This window comes from Coenobita brevimanus, chromosome 76 (assembly GCF_032717465.1).
Source record: "Coenobita brevimanus isolate Jiangsu-jjx chromosome 76, ASM3271746v2, whole genome shotgun sequence".
Taxonomy (NCBI): Eukaryota; Metazoa; Arthropoda; class Malacostraca; order Decapoda; family Coenobitidae; genus Coenobita; species Coenobita brevimanus.
The window spans coordinates 8,350,595-8,368,094 of record NC_137029.1 but is presented as its reverse complement, the minus strand read 5'-3'; positions in this window follow the sequence as shown (position 1 = coordinate 8,368,094).

Sequence of the window (17,500 nt, the reverse complement as noted above, 5' to 3'; positions counted from 1 at the left end):
ATCCTTTCCACACCCTACTGTTTTGTATAAGCCCCCCTGTGTGTCTGTCTTAGGGTGTGTGTGTGTGTGTGTGTGCATTTATCTGAGGAGTGTGTGTATGTGTATTTGAGGTTAGTGTGTCTTGTGTTCGGTGTGTGGGTGTCTTGTGTAAATGAGGTATGTGTGTGTGTGGCAGTGTAAGTGAGCGTATGTCAGTGTGAGTGAGTGAATGTGTATGTATGTATATGTGTGTGTGTGTATGCCTACTTTAACATTCCCCCCTTATAGGCAGCCACTTCGTGACCGCCCACCCAATCACACTACACGCTGACAGACCACTAAGTGGCTGCCAAACTGCCCAAATTCACCTCTATATCAACCGGGAATCGAACCCGGGTCCAATGACAGGCCACTAAGGACACTGCCATATTTTTTAAATTTTCCCCCAATTGCCCAGGAGTCGAACCCAGGTCGTCAGCATTGGCAAGCCAACGCTCTCCTCACTCGGCCACCACGGCCCCGCAAGTATTGCGGCCAGAACTTCTACTGTATTTTGGTTGTTTGGTGTCAGTAATAAACAAAACGATACTACGCTCTAACGTGCAGAGTAAGTTTCTACGGAAGAGTTATTACGATCCAGAACCACTTGGAATATTAAAAGACTAAGTCAATGCTTGTCACTGTGAAGTGAAGAGTATCGTGTATCGACTTATATGTAGGAAGCAAATAAAAACTGGAACTCACTAATTTATTTTTCATTTTTATTTTGAATAATTTACAATTGTTTCTTTACTCCCAATGTGTTATTTTTATTTACCGTGTCTCTCAAACTCCTGCGTCCCACGCGACTGGACCAAGTCGCCTGGAATCAGCTGTAAAGAATATGCTAGTCATGCAGGAGTTAATGCTGACAGTGTATTAACTTTCTCATGCTCCTATGACACTCTCAGCTTAATAAAATCGTCTGGTTTAACTGGAATGTCACTAGAATTGTCCCGAGCAGCAAGGGGCTAATAAATGCCTAGGTTAACCCTTGAATGCTTGGGAGTACTTTAAGTCCAGCTGAAGGGGCAGACTAGGTTATTCAATTGAAAGTGAGTCACAGAAGCCTGAGAGAGGTAATACGATACTTTACTCACATTAGCTTGGCGAAAAAATTATATGCAATGCTTCCATCTTGATATCTGACCTGTAGTTATACATAAACACTAGAATACGATGCTAGTCAACGATGAAATGCTATGGAAAGGATGCAGAGCAGAGCATTGTCTCACACTGCCTCTGAGCTGAGGGAAATAACCTACAAAAGGACGAAAAACTCCGTCCAGTTAATCAATGGCTACGACTCAGTATTCAAGATGGAGAGATGGCAGTTTTAGGCCAAGCTGGAGTAAAAAGAGCAGTGTCGTCCACTTGACTTCTCCCCTTAGCGGCAATGCAGAGGTGGCGCCACCTTGTGCGTGGAATGCGGGAATTCCAGGCCATTTAGCACGAGGATGCATATCTGTAATTTTTCAATTTGGATGGGTTAGATAAAATTTTCCTGAGTCCTTACATACGACAAGGCTACCCAAAACTGATTAAAAATTTCTGAAGGAATCAAAATTGAAATATAAAACATCTACATGATATAAAAACATCTGACCACCCCTGAGACTCGATCTGTAGCGCAAAAACACAGAGCACTCACTTGGTGACGTCATTTTCTACGCTTACTCTGCTAGATTCAGACGATTAAAAGCAGGTTTTTTTTTTTTTTTTATTCAAGGATGGTTGAACAGGAAGAGTCTTCATTAACCCCAAGACTGAGAATGATTTATTTACTTTGTTCAAGCTAATATCACACCCCACCCAACCGCATTCCAACCCCCTCCACCCCACCTAGCCCTTACCCTACCCCTTTCCTCCCCATTCAACATCGCTCGTATCCTAGTCCACCCCACTCAGTATCTGGTCCTACCTGATTGAACCCCACACAACCCTGATCTTACCCCATTGTAACCCTCAAAAAAAAAAAAAAAAAAAAAAAATCCTACCCCACTACACCCCACCAAACACCGTTCCAACCTCACTCTGTTCCAACCCCACTGCACCTCACCCAACCCCAATCCTACCCCACTGCACCCCATCCAACCCTGACCCTATCATCCAACCTCGGTCCTATCTCACTGCACTCCACAGTGCACCCCATCCACCTCGATCCTCTTTCACTGTACCCCACACAACCCCGTTCCAACCCCAATGCACCCCACCTAGCCCCGGTACTATCCCTTTGCACCCCACCCAATCCCGATCCTAACCCACTACACCGCACCTAACCCTGATCCTACCCCACTGTACCCCACCCAACCACGATCCTAGCCCACTGCGCCCTCCCAACACTGATCCTGCCTCGCTGCATCTCACCAAACCCATATCCTACCCCACTGCACCCCACCCAACCGCGACCCTAAACCATTGCACCCATACAACTCATATCTTATCCCACTTCACCCCACCCAACTCCCTTCTTTCCCCACTGTACTCCATCCAACCTCACTCCTACCGCACTGTCCCCCCACAGAATTCCACCCCTACTCCACTGGACTCCACACAACCCCGATCCTACCCCACTGCAACCCAAAAAACCCCGATCCTACCCCAGTGGACCCCACCCAACACCAATTCTACCCCACTGCACCCCACTCAACACCGATCTTACCCCACTGCACCTCACTTAACCCCCACCCTACCTCACTGCATCCCAACCAACCCCGATCCTACGCCACTGCACCTCTATAAAAACAGCTGTTACCCACTACACCTCACCCAGTCCCTCCCTACCCGACTGCGCTCCACCCAACACCGTCATTCCACCACCTCACCCCATCAAACACTTTTGCTACCTCAGTGCAACCTAGCCCAAAAATCATTAACTTACTGCACCCCAGCAATACTGTACATTAACACTAGAATACGATGCTAGTCGCCAAGAAGTGCCACTGAACTACGGGAAATAACCTACAAAAGGATGAAATATTCCCTGACAGTTAATATATGGTTATGATTCAGCGTTCAAGAGGGAGAGATGGCAATTTTATTTAGAGTTAGTGTAAAAACAACAATGTTGTCTGCTTGACTGCTTCCTTTCACAGAAATGCAGAGGTGGTGCTACCTTGTGCTTGGATTGCAGGTTTCTCAGGCCATTCAGCACGAGGACGCATATCTAATTTTTCGAACTGGAGAGGTTAGATATAAATTTCACTGACTTCCTCTGTCGACAAGGCAACCCAAACCTGATTATTAACTTCTGAAAGTATCAGAAATAAAATATAAAACATCGATATAAAAACATCCGGCCACCCCTGGGACTCAACCCGTAGTGCCTAGAACACGGAACACTGATCTGCTGACGTCAATTTTTACACTTACTCTGCTAGATTCAGACGATTTAAAAAAGGTTTTAAAAATCTCGTTGGATCTTTGAACAGGAGAAGTCGTTATTAACACCCAAACTGAGAATGATTCATTTACTTTGTTCAAGCTAATATCTCACCCCACCCAACCCCATTCCTATCCCCTCCACCCCACCTAACCCCGACCCTACCCCTTTGCTCCTCATCCAACATCACTCGCACTCCACTCCACCCCATTCAGTATCTGGTCCTACCTCAATGCACACCACATTACCCTGATCCTACTCCACTGCTATCCCCCTTAAAAAAACAATCGTCCCCCACTGCACCCCACCAAACCCCGTTCCAACCCCACTGCACCCAACCCAACTCCGTTCCAACCCCACTGCACCCCAACCAACCCCGATCCTACACAAGTGCACCTCAACAAACCCCGATCCTACCATCCAACCCCGACCCTATCCCACTACACCCCACCCAACCCCGATACCACCCATTTGCAGCCCACACAACCACGTTCCAACACTAAAGCGCCCCACCAAACCCTGATGCAACCCCACTGCACCTCACCCAACGTTGATCCTATCCCACTGCACCCCACCCAACCCCTACCCTACCCCAGTGCATCCCACTCAACCTCGATCCTACCCCACAGCACCCCACCCAACCCCTACCCTACCCCAGTGCATCCCACTCAACCTTGATCCTACCCCACTGCACCCCACCCAACCCCTATCCTACCACACTGCACCTCACCCAACCGTGATCCTTCCCCACTGCACCCCACCCAATCCCTATCCTACCTCACTGCACCCCACCCAACCCCTATCGTACCTCACTGCACCACACCCAACCTTTTCCTACCTTACTGCACCCCACCCAACCCCGATCCTACCACTCTGCACCGCACCCAACCCCTATCCTACCCCACTGCAGCACACCTAACCCCGATCCTACTCCACTGCACCCCACCCAACCCTTACCCCAGTGCACCCCATCCAACCTCGATCCTACCTCACTGCACCCCACCCAAACCCTATCCTCCACCACTGCACCACACCCAACCCCTATCCTACCCCACTGCTCCTCACCCAACACCGATCCTACCCCACTGCACCCAACCCAACCCCTATCCTACCCCACAGCACCCTATCCAACCCATTTTCTACCCCAATAAACCCCACCCAACCCCTATCCGACCCCACTGCACTCCACCCAACCCGATCCTATTCCACTGCACCCCACCCAACCCCTATCTTACCTCAGTGCACCCCACCCAACCTCGATCCTACCCCACTGCACCCCACCCAAACCCTATCCTCCACCACTGCACCCCACCCAACCCCGATGCTACCCCACTGCTCCTCACCCAACACCGATCTCTACCCCATTACACCCCACCGAACCCTGATCCTACCCCACAGCACCCTATCCAACCCTTTTACTACCCCACTAAATCCCACCCTACCCCTATCCTGCCCCACTGCACCCCACCCAACCCCTATCCAACCCCACTGCACCCCACCCAACCCCTATCCTACCTCAGTGCATCCCCCAACCCCTATCCTACCCCACTGCACTCCACCCAACTCCGATCCTACTCCACTGCACCCCACCCAACCCCTATCTTCTCCCAATGCACCCCACCCAACCCTGATCCTACCCCAGTACACCCCACCCAACCCCGATCCTACCCCACTCCACCCCACCCAACCCCGATCCTACCCCACTCCACCCCATCCAACCACTTTTTTACCCCACTGCACCCCACCCAACCCTTATCCTACACAGCTGCACCCCACCCAACCTACATCCTACCCCACTGCACCCCACCCAACCCTGATCCAACCCCACTGCACCCCACCCAACCCTGATCCAACCCCATTGCACCCCCAACCCCTATCCTACCCCACTGCACCCCACCCAACTCCGATCCTACTCCACTGCACCCCACCCAACCCTTATCCTGCCCCACCTCACCCCATCCAACCCGTATCCTACCCCACTACCTCCCCCAACCCCTATCCTACCCCACTGCACTCCACTGAACTCCGATCCAACTCCATAGCACCCCACCCAACCCCGATCCTACCCCACTACACCCCACCCAACTTCGATCCTACAAGACTGCACCCCACCCAACCCCGATCCAACCCCAGTGCACCCCACCCAACTCCGATCCTACCCCCCGCACCCCACCCAACCCCTATCCTACCTCAATGCACCCCACCCAACCCTTTTCTTACCCTACTACACCCCACCCAACCCCGATCCTACCCCACACCACCCCACCCAACTTCGATCCTACCCTACTGCACCCCACCCAACCCCTATCCTATCCCACTGCACCCTATCCAACCCTTATTTTACCCAACTGCACCCCACCCAACACCTATCATACCCCGCTGCACCCAACTCAACCCCTATCCTACCCCACTGAACCCCACCCAACCCCTATCCTTCTCCACTGCACCCCCCAACCCCTATCCTACCCCACTGCACCCCACCCAACTCCGATCCTACTCCACTGCACCACACCCAACCCCGATCCTACCCTAATGCACCCCACCCAACTCCGATCCTACCCCACTGCACCCCACCCAACCCCGATCCTACCCCACTGCCCCTCAACCATCCCTGATCCTACCCCGCTGCACCCCACTCAACCCTGATCCTACCCCACTGCACCCCAACCAACCCCTTTTCTACCCCGCTGCACACCCAACCCCTATCGTACCCCACCGGATCCCACCACACTCCGATCCTACTTCACTGCACCCCACCCAACCTCTATCCTACCCCACTGCACCCCACCCAACCTCTATCGTACCCACTGCACCCCAGCCAACCCTGATCCTTCCCCACTGCACCCCAGCCAACCCCGATCCTACCCCAGTGCACCCCATTCAACCACAATCCGATCCCACTGCACCCCACCCAGCCCATATCCTACCCCACTGCACTCCACCCTACCCTTTTGCTACCCCACTGCATCCCACCAAACTTTTTTTTTACCCCACTGCACCCCACCCAACCTTTTTTGTACCCCACTGCACCCGACCCAACTCCGATCCTACTCCACTGCACCCCACACAACCCCTATCCTACCCCATTGCACCCCAACCAACTCTGATCCTACCCCACTGCAGGCCACAAAACCCCGATCCTATCCCATTGCATCCCACCCAACCCCTATTCTACCCCACTGCACCCCACCCAACTCCGATCCTACCCCACAGCACCCCATACAACCCCGATCCTACCCACTGCGCCCCACCCAACCCCTATTCTACCCCACCGCACCCCACCCAACCCTGATCCTACCCCACTGTATCCCACCCAATCTCTATGGTACCCCACTGCACCCGACCCAACACCGATCCTACCCCACTGCACCCCTATGAAAACAGCCATTACCCCACTACACCTCACCCAGTCCCTCCCGACGCAACTGCGTTCCACCCAACACCGTCATTCCCCCACCTCACCCCATCAAACACCTCTTCTACCTCAGTGCAACCCATCCTACAACAATATTGACTTACTGCACCCCAGCAATACAGTAACACTAAAATACGATGCTAGTCGCGAAGAAGTGCTTTGGAAAGGATGCAGGCCAGTAGTATTGTCTCATTTCTGCCACTGAACTACGGGAAAGAACCTACAAAAGCATGAAATACTCCGATCAGTTAATCTATAGTTACGCCTCAGCATTCAAGATGAAGAGATGGAAATTTTATTTCAAGTTAGTGTTAAAAGAGCAATGTCGTCTGTTTGACTTCTTCTCTTCAGAGAAATGCAGAGGTGACGTCACCTTGTGCGTGGAATATTGGATTTTCAGGACATTCAGCACGAGGACGCAAATCTAATTTTTTTCGAAGTGTAGGTGTTAGATATAAATTTCACCGAGTTCTTCTGTACGACAAGGCTGCCTAAATCTGATTAAAAGCTTCTGAAAGTATCGGAAATAAAATATAAAACGGCTATATGATATAAAAACATCTGGCCACCTCTGGGACTCAACCCGCAGCACCAAGAACACAGAGCACTCATCTGCTGCCGTCATTTTTTTACACTTTGCTAGATTCAGACTATTTAAAGTAGGTTTTAAAAATCTCTTAGGATGATTGAACAGGAACAGTCTTTATTAACCCCCAGGCTGAGAATGATTTATTTACTTTGTTCATGTAAATATCACACTCCACCCAACCCCATTCCAAACCCCTCCACCCCACCTAACCCCAATCCTACCCCTTTGCTTCCCATCCAAAATTACTCGTACCCCATTCCACCCCACTTAGTATCTGGTTCTACCTTACTGCACCTCACAAAACCCTGAACCTAACTTACTGCAACCCCCCTCAAAAAGCCTATCCTACGGCACTGCACCCCACTCAACTCTGTTCCAACCCCACTGCACCCTACCCAACTCCGTTCCAACCCCACTGCACCCAACCCAACCCCGATCCTACCCCACTGCACCCCATCCAACCCCATTCCAACACCACTTCACCCCACCTAGCCCCGTTCCAACCCCACTGCACCCCACCTAACCCCCTTGAAATCCCAATGCACCCCATCCAACTCCGATAGTACCCCTTTGCATCCCATCCAACCGCCATCCTACCCCTCTGCACCCAACCCAACCAAGCTCCAACCCCAAATAACCCTACCCAACCCTGATCCTACTCCACTGAACTCCATCCAACCCCGTTGCTATCCCACTGTACCCCACAAAAAACTCGCCCCTCCAACCCCGATCCTAACGCACTGCACCCTGCCCAACCCGGATGCTACCCCACTGCACCCAACCCAACCCCGATCCTACCCCACTGCACCCACACAACCCCGATCCCATCGCACCGCACCCCACCCAACCCCAATCCTATCCCACTTCACCCGACCCAACCCCCCTCTCTCTCCCCAGTGCAGCCCACTCAACCGCACTCCAAACCCACTGCTCCCCACGGAACCCCACCCCTACTCCACTTCACTCCACACATCCCCGATCCTACCCCACTACAACCCAAAACGCCCCGATCCTACCCCAATGCACCCCACCCAACCCCATTCATTCCCCATTGCACCCCATCCAACACCGATCCTACCGCACTGCACCCCACCCAACCCTGATCCTATCCTACAGCAACCCACCCAACCCTGATCCTATCCTACAGCAACCCACCCAACCCTGATCCTATCCTCCAGCAACCCACCCAACCCTGATCCCATCCGACTGCATCCCACCCAACACCGATCCTATCTCACTGCACCCCACCCAACCCCGATCCTACTCTACTGTACCCCACCCAACCCCGATCGTATCCTACAGCACCCTGCCCAACCCCTATTCCATCCGTTGCACCCCGCCCAACCCCGATCCTACAACACTGCACCCCACTCAACCCCGACCCTACCCCACTGCACCTCAACCAACCCCGATCCTACCCCACTCCACCCCACCCAGCCACGATCCTACATCATTTCATCCCACACAACCATGATCTTACCCCACTGCACCCCAACGAATCCCGATCCTACCCTATTGCACCCCACCCAACCACAATCCAATGGGTGTTCACCCAACCAAACACTGATCCTACTCCATTACACCCCACCCAAACCAGATCCTACCCCACTCCACCTCACCCAACCACGATCCTACCTCACTTCACCCCACCCAACCATGATCTTACCCCATTGCACCCCACCCAACCCCAATCCTACCCTACTGCTCCCCACCCAACCACAATCCAATAGGCTTCACCCAACCTAACCCTGATCCTACTCCACTACACCCTACCCAACCTCAATCCTATGGCTCTCTACCTCACCCAACTCCGATCCTACCCCACTGAACCCCACCCAACCCCGATCCTACCCCACTGCACCCCATCCAACCCTGATCCATCCCAACTGTATCCGAGCTAACCTCCACCCTTCCCCACTGCAACCCAACCAACACCGTTCCTACCCTGTTGCACCACACACAACCTCGATCTTATCTGACTACACCTCACCCAACCCCAATCCTACCCCACTGCATCCCTCCCAACCCTGAACTTACTTCATTACACCCCACCCAACCACGATCCTACTCCTCTACACCCCAACCAACTCCAATCATGTGGCTCTGCATCCCACCCAACCCCACACAACCCTGATCCTAATCCAATGGCCCCACCCAACCCCGATCCTACTCCACTACACCCCACCTACCCCCATTCCCATGGTTCTGGACCCCACCTAACCCCGATCCAACCCCACCCAACCCCACCCAACCCTGATTCTACCCCATTGGACCCCACGCAACCCCGATCCTACCCCACTGCACCCCACCCAACCCCGATCCTACTCCACTGCACCCCACCCAACCCCGATCCTACTCCACTGCACCCCACCCAATCCCTCTCTTATCCCACCGAACCCCACCCAACCCCGGTCCTTCCCCACTGCCTATCAATCTATCTTTCTAATCTATATATCTAACAGGCGAATGATAGTGACAGATGTTAATAACAGAAATATGACTCAGCTCTTAACGGAGAGCAGAAGTGATGGCTGGCTGGCTTTCTTCCCGACTTTCTCCCCGGCTTTTTTCCTGCCTTTTTCCTAGCTTTCTTCCTGACTTACTTCCTGGCTGTCTCTCTCCCTGTCTTACTGTGGATTTCTTGTAGCTTCATCCGTCTACCTGTCGACAATAATTAACATTATCATCATTATCATCATCAACATCATCATTATCATTATTGCCCTCTCTCCATCTCCAGTGCTGAGATATTAGGATAGATTAACGCTGAAATATGATGCTAGTAACGAAGAAGTGCTTTATGAATGGAGTCGCGACATTGTTTTATTCTGCCACTGCTCTATATGAAATAAGCTATAATATGATGCAACTCACGAAGAAGTGCAATGAAGGATTAATTCTCATTCTCACTCTCCCTCTGATTAGAAGGTAAGATTTTCAGCAGAAGGAATCATAACAGCAAACCTATAACATATATCTTCATTGACCTTCTTAATATACTAAGAATGTAATATTGCTTTTTTTATCTGTTTATGGGTAGACGCCTTAATTTCTAAATGGGTGGCCACAAACTGTTTCCATGTCAACTTGTCCTCCAGCGTCAATCTGTCCTCCCTCAAGCTCACACTGTCCTCATACATATACCTCTCCACTTATTCACCCCCCCACCTCTTCCTAGTTCTGCCTCTCCCTCTCTCACGTTCCACTTCACTCACATACCCTCTCCTAGTCATTCCCCACTTTCTCCACATGGCTAGACCATCTCATGATATTTCTCTCATCACTTTCTAGCACATCCATTATTTTATAGATATTTTATAGATATTTTTACCGTAAGTGTTTAGACGAACTGGTTTCAAATTGTTCCTCCCCTTCACATTTTCTCGCGAAATACTCGGGCAGCTAGGAGCGCCCATGAATTCACACTCTCTCCCCTGCAATGCTGAACCTCTGCTTATCAAAATCCATTTATCCCCAGAACTACTACATTTTGGAATTCACTTTCTGGGAGTTGTTTCCCACAAACATTTAATCCACTTCAATTTAAATCCAGTTGTTATAAATATTTTATGAATGGAGGATGCCTTTAGGCACATGGACTTATTTTTTTCCCTTTGTTTTTCCTTCCTCCATTCATTATCTAATAAAAAAAAAAAAAAAAAACTCACTGCACCTTCACTTCCTCATTTGTCTCTCTCTCCACATAACTAAACATCTACATCAACACCACAACGCTCCTTAACTTCCTCATCTGTCTGTGTATCATTCCACGTAACTCCATATCCATAATAACGCCACAACCCTCCTTTACTTCCTCATTTGCCAGCCTCTCTTTCCATGAAACTCCGCGTCCACAACACCTCAACTCTCCTTTACTTCCTAAATTATCTGCCTGCCACTTCACGTAACTTCACATCCACATCAACGCCACAAAGCTCCTCACCATCATTTCTCACTATCTCTACGTACCTCCACACTTCTCTCAGCTAACTTATTTCCACACCACTTTCCACACTAATGAAGACGAGTTGACTCAGCTGAAACAACTGGTAACTACCAAAGAACGGATGAGCAATATCCTAGCTCACCTTTATCTCGGCAGGATGGAGCTGCTGTTCACACACTATATTACCACTGACAAAATAATTATACAGACAACTCCGGTGTCCTCCCCCTCTCACGGTTAGAGGATGACTGACAGGGTTCGAGGCTTCTATGGTTCACTGAGCTCCAGTTCGAGATAAAAGACTCGTTTTTATCATGCTGAATAATATCTATTTTTAACATAATTCTAACTATATTTTTTTCACCTTTACATAGCCTAAAATTGACTTCTCTCCCTCCGAAATGCCGAACCGTAACAACGGACTAGAATATGATGCTAGTCACGAAGAAATGCTATTGAATGGATGTTAAACATTCTTGTTTTCATCTAACCTACCTACCTAACTATCTATTTACCTGTCTTTATACTTATCTACCTATGACATTGAGCTACGTGAATTAAGTTACAAATAGACGAAAACCTGGACCAAGTTAAGGTGAAGACAGTAGGCATATGCTAACCTCATCTTCACCCTGCTTTACCGCATTTTAATTGTTCAACTTGGCCAGATTCCTTCACGTTACTCACTCCCATCCCGACTTAATTCTCAGTAAATTCCAACCCCTTTATTCCAGTGTCATATTTCCACGTCATTCCTGCTGCGTCCAGACGATTTCATTCAGCTTAGGACAATCGCCCCTAGTAGTGAGAGGGTTAATGAAGACTAACCCCCTCCAGAATCGAAATCTCTTAAAAACATCTTATAAAAAAGTCTGTCTTATAATGATAAAATCTAGAAGTACAATTTAAAAAAAGTCATTGCAGTTAAGAACGCAATTTTAAGATTAATATATTTTCTCAAAAGTTATCGTTGCATATTTTAGTGTTCAAAATATCAAAATGACGGACTACGAATCACAGTTTACTTTTTACTTACAGAGGTTTCGCCAAATAATTCAAATCTTTTCTTCCTTTGCTTCAATATTCAGTTCCCTGATGTATTATCCAGGGCCAAAATTGCTCGAACCAGATCATTAAGAGTTAGAATAATCTTTTGTACAGGAAGGATTGATGCGGCTGTGTGTCTGTCTGTCTGTCTATCTATCTATAGCCAGGTGCCTCAGTCTTGTTAAGATAAAATATCTAAAAATAAATACGGCAGGTCATTGTAGAGAAGCTGGTACTAACACCACCAATTTATGTCTCAAAGTCTATGATGAAAGAAAACGTTTGCGCACGGCGTGGAACAGAGGGAAGTCAAGCAAAAATGGTGGACGGTGAGTGGAACCTGACAAAATTGACATCGGAGGAGTGCCTCCTGACATTAGAAAGCCATGTGTGAATCGCGTGTGACCAAGGCGCAAACGGGCTACGGCTGTTTCCCAACGTCTGTTCCGATGGGAGGACGACTGCCAGGGAGTGACAGTATGTGTGATGGAGCGGAGTTTATCAGTTGTAGATGTCCATTCTGCTTGCCACCGCTGGCCAAGGAGACGTAACAATCTGGAAATAATCAGTTGCCGGGATAGGACGAGGTCTGACAGAGCGAGAGGTGACAGCTGTACGTGCCAGGCAATCAACCCTCTCATTACCCGGTATCCCAACATGGCTTGGGACCCAACAGAAGGAGACAGACTTCAATCTGGTGGTAATACGGAACAACCATTCCTGTACCTCGAACACTAGCGGGTTGCTGGGCGGGATTGATTGAATACCATGTAGTGCACTAAGTGAATCTGTGAAAATAAAAGTGTGTAAACTTGAACGGTATATAACACGAAAGCCAGAGTAAGGTAGTAAAGAATGGATGAAAATGAAATTAGATAAACAATAATATTCGAAACAGAAAAACTAGAATCACCAAGGAAATCAGCGAGCACAGAGGGTCGGGATAGTAAGGAAAGGAAGGGGAATGCAGAGAGAGAGTCGCAAAGGGTTGACAGGCAGTCGAGTAAAAGGTGGCAGACAAGGGTCAGTTACAGCGTGAACGAGGGTCACCACCCTTTAAGTGATCATAAGCGAGACGGGTACGATGAGGGTATATCCCAAGAGAAGAGTAAGAACGGTCTCCTATTAACGATTGGGATGTGTTGAATTAGACCAAAGAAGAACAGAAGGTTTAACTATTTGAAGCTTGTTGGTGACCTGGTAATCACAGGAAGTTTGCCAGAGGTCACGAAAGAGGCGAGTAATAGGGAAAAAATCAAGAGCAGGAATGGGTCGAGGAAAAGACGTATGAGACAGGAGCAGAACGAGCCAGTGAGTCTGCACGTTCATTACCGGCGACCGCAACATGACTGGGGACCCAGCAAAATTTGAATAGACTTCTCACACAGAAAAACTGAAGAGCCGCTCTTGAATTTGGGTGATAAGGGGATGAGATGAGGAGGAGGTCTGTAAAGAAGAAAGCGCACTGCGAGAATCGGAAAAGAAAGCAAAAGAGGAAAAGGATCAAACAGACTTCCAAGCGAAAAGAATAGCATAAATATCCGCCATGAGAACACCCGCAACAGGAGGAAGGGTACTGGAAAAAGAAGACACAGGGGAGACGACAGCAAACCAAAAACCGCGAAGAGATTTCAAACCACCGGATACGAGTAGCAGAAGAGTGAGAAGACATGTGTTCAAGAAAAAGGGTGCGGAGAGCATTTGTAACTAGAGATTAACGCTAGAGTGTGATGCTAGTCACGAAGAAGTGCTACAGAAAGTATGTAGAGCATTAGCAGTCTCTCTCTCTGCCACCGAGCTACGTGAAATAAGCTACAAAAGGAAGAAAATTTAGACCAAGAGTATAGGCTGTCTTTTTATTGGGCATTGTTTTGTCATTTACGTGTAGTTCTCATGCCTTTCAATATTTCAGGGTAATGAAACAAGGTCACTGTTTATTTGCAGAAAAATCCAGGTTGGCACAGAATGACGTCGTCGTCGTCGTTCTCGTCCTCGTCCTCGTGTCGTCGTCATCATCGTCGTCATCTCATCGTCATCGTCAATCATCAATCATCAATCGTCATCAATCAATCAATCGTCATCAATCAATCAATCAATCAATCAATCAATCATCAATCAATCATCAATCATCATCATTATCATCATCATCACCATTATTATTATTACTATTACTACTGCTATTACCACTACCACTACTACCACTACCACAACTACTACTACCATTACTACCATTATTACTACTATTACTAATACTACTACCGCTACAACTACCACAAATACCACTATTACCACTACTACAAGCCAATTATAAGCATGTTCTATATCATTAGTCTTAACCTAAATGTTCAAATCTCGTATCAAACAAGATCATTTTAACCCACATTTTTCATTTGTTGCTTCATATATATTAAAAAAAAAAAAAAAAAAGAAAAACTCTCTGGACACGCTGTATATTAATCCAGAAGAGAACAATGCTTTATACCAAGGGGATGAAAATGTAAAGAATTATTCGCTACAGAAATGTTAAGGGATCTCCAGGTGTTCGAAAATGAAAATGTGAAGAATTATTCGCTACAGAAAAGTTGTTAAGGGATCTCCAGGCGTCCGAAATCTCACTGTCTGACGGCTGGGACTGATGTAAACAGTTGCTGACCAGGTCTTGGTATGGAGGGTGGAGAGGTTGGGGAGCAGGGAGCAGGAGAGGGTGTGGAGATTGTCTGTTTTGGCCAATACCATACCAGCTCTCACACCAGCCCCACCTAGGATGCGTTTCACCACCTGGAAGTATAAGAATCTTCATCGCAGCAGTAATAAATATGCAAAATAAATCGCTAAAGAAAAGGTGTTCGAATCCTAGGACTGACGTATGAATGTTAAGGTGTAATATACAAAATAAATAGCTATAGAAGAGGTGTTACGAAGCCTCCCAAACCACTTACCTTATCCTGCCATGTCTTCTTGGTGATACATTTGTGGTTGGGCTGACGTGTGAAGGTAATCATGGTAAAGAGGAAGCCAGGAAGAGGGCAAGATCGTGCTTACGTCACCAAACTTATTGCGTGAGAGGAAGGTGCGGGAATCACCAGGTCTTGCATCTGCAGTAAGAAATCAGTCGATCGTTCAGTCAATTAGTCAGTCACTTAATCTGTCGGTGAATCAATCCAACAGCAAAGGATATCCATATAAAGCCATGCTACAGTGAAAATACTATAGGAACCACCACATTACATAGTGAATAATGAGCGGAGAGTAAAGTGAAGAGAGTAGGGTGGAGAGAGTAGGGTAAACAGTAAAGTGAAGAGAGTAATGAGTACAGAGTAAAGAGTACAGAGTAAATTGAAAAGTAAAGAGAAAGGTAAAGAGTAAGGTAATTAGAGTAAGGTAAAGAGTAGGGTAAAGATTAGGGTAAAGAGTAAGGTAAAGAATAAGGTAAAGAGTAAGATAAAAAGTAAGGTAAAGAGTAAGGTAAAGAGTAAGGTAAAGAGTAAGGTAAAGAGTAAGGTAAAGAGTAAGGTAAAGAGTAAGGTAAAGAGTAATGTAAAGAGTAATGTAAAGAGTAAGGTAAATAGTAAGGTAAAGAGAAAAGGTAAAGAATAAAGTGAAGAGAGAAATGTGTAAAGTGAACAGAGTCAATTGAAGAGATTAGAGAGAAGTGAAGAGTGTAATGTAAAGAGAGGCAGTTAAAGAGCAAAGGATATCAATATAAAAGCCAAGTTGCAATAAAAATACTACAGACAGCACCACCACAGTTTAGTTATAGAGCCAGGTCAACGGTAGTCATAGCACTGGGGTTGCGTTTGGTTGAGTAGGCTGGTAGGACGGTCGACAAGTCATCGTATTAGTCTGGTATTTCGTCCACTACCACACACTACTCCATTCCCTGTTAATGAGGATACAGGTTAACTCTCTCATGATTGGGAGAACTCTAGTAGTGTATTTTATACTTTTGAGTAAGCTATAGGAGCCACAGTAATTGAGGAATATGTAATGTTGATCTAGTAATACATCCCTACTCTATTTACTCTAACTTGGCTCAGATTTTCGTCCTCCATCTGATATCACGTAGGTCAGTGGTAGGAAAAGACGGTGTTGCTGCTCTACATGCTTTCCATAGCACTTCGCAATTCGTATCATATTCTAGCGATAGCCTCTCGTTACAGCTCTAAGATGGAGAGATCAGTTTTAGGCCAAGTTGGAGAAAACAAGATATTGCACAAGGCAGTCCTCCACGTCCTGTTGACAAGGATACAAATTAACTCTTTCATGGTTGAGGGAACTCTAGTAATCTATTTCACTTGAATGAGTCGTAGGATCCTTAGCATCAATACTCGCATAGAAAATTATGCTAAGATAATGAATAAACACAAAGTACTGTGAAGTAATAATATAGCAAATTATCATGAAGATTGTACTGTATCCAAATATCGAGTAACTCAAACAAAAACGAACAAAAAAGCAAAAACAAACAAACACAAATACACAAACACACAAGCACACAAACAAACACACAAACAAGCACACAAACAAGCACACAAACAAACACACAAACAAACACACAAACACACACACAAACACACACACAAACACACACACAAACAAACACACAAACAAACACACAAACAAACACACAAACACACACACAAACACACACACAAACACACACACAAACAAACACAAAAACACAAACAAACACACACAAACACACACAAACAAACACAAACACACACAAACAAACACAAACAAACAAACAAACACACACAAACACACACAAACACACACAAACACAAACACACACAAACACACACAAACACACACAAACACACAAACACACACACACACACACACACACACACACACACACACACACACACACACCGCTCGCTGGTGCAGTGGTAACGTTCCCGCTTGCCAACTGGTGGACGGGAGTTCGCGTCTCGCTCAGGTTGCGAAAAGTTTCACTGACGAAGTGGGTGGTCACTGTCCCCCTTGAGCAAGGGGACGGGTGTGTGCGTGTGTGAAGGTCACAGCTTTGCCCTTAGATCGGACTATATGAGCTCTCAGCTCCCTTCCGGGAGGGTAAAAGCTGACGATCACGACCATCAT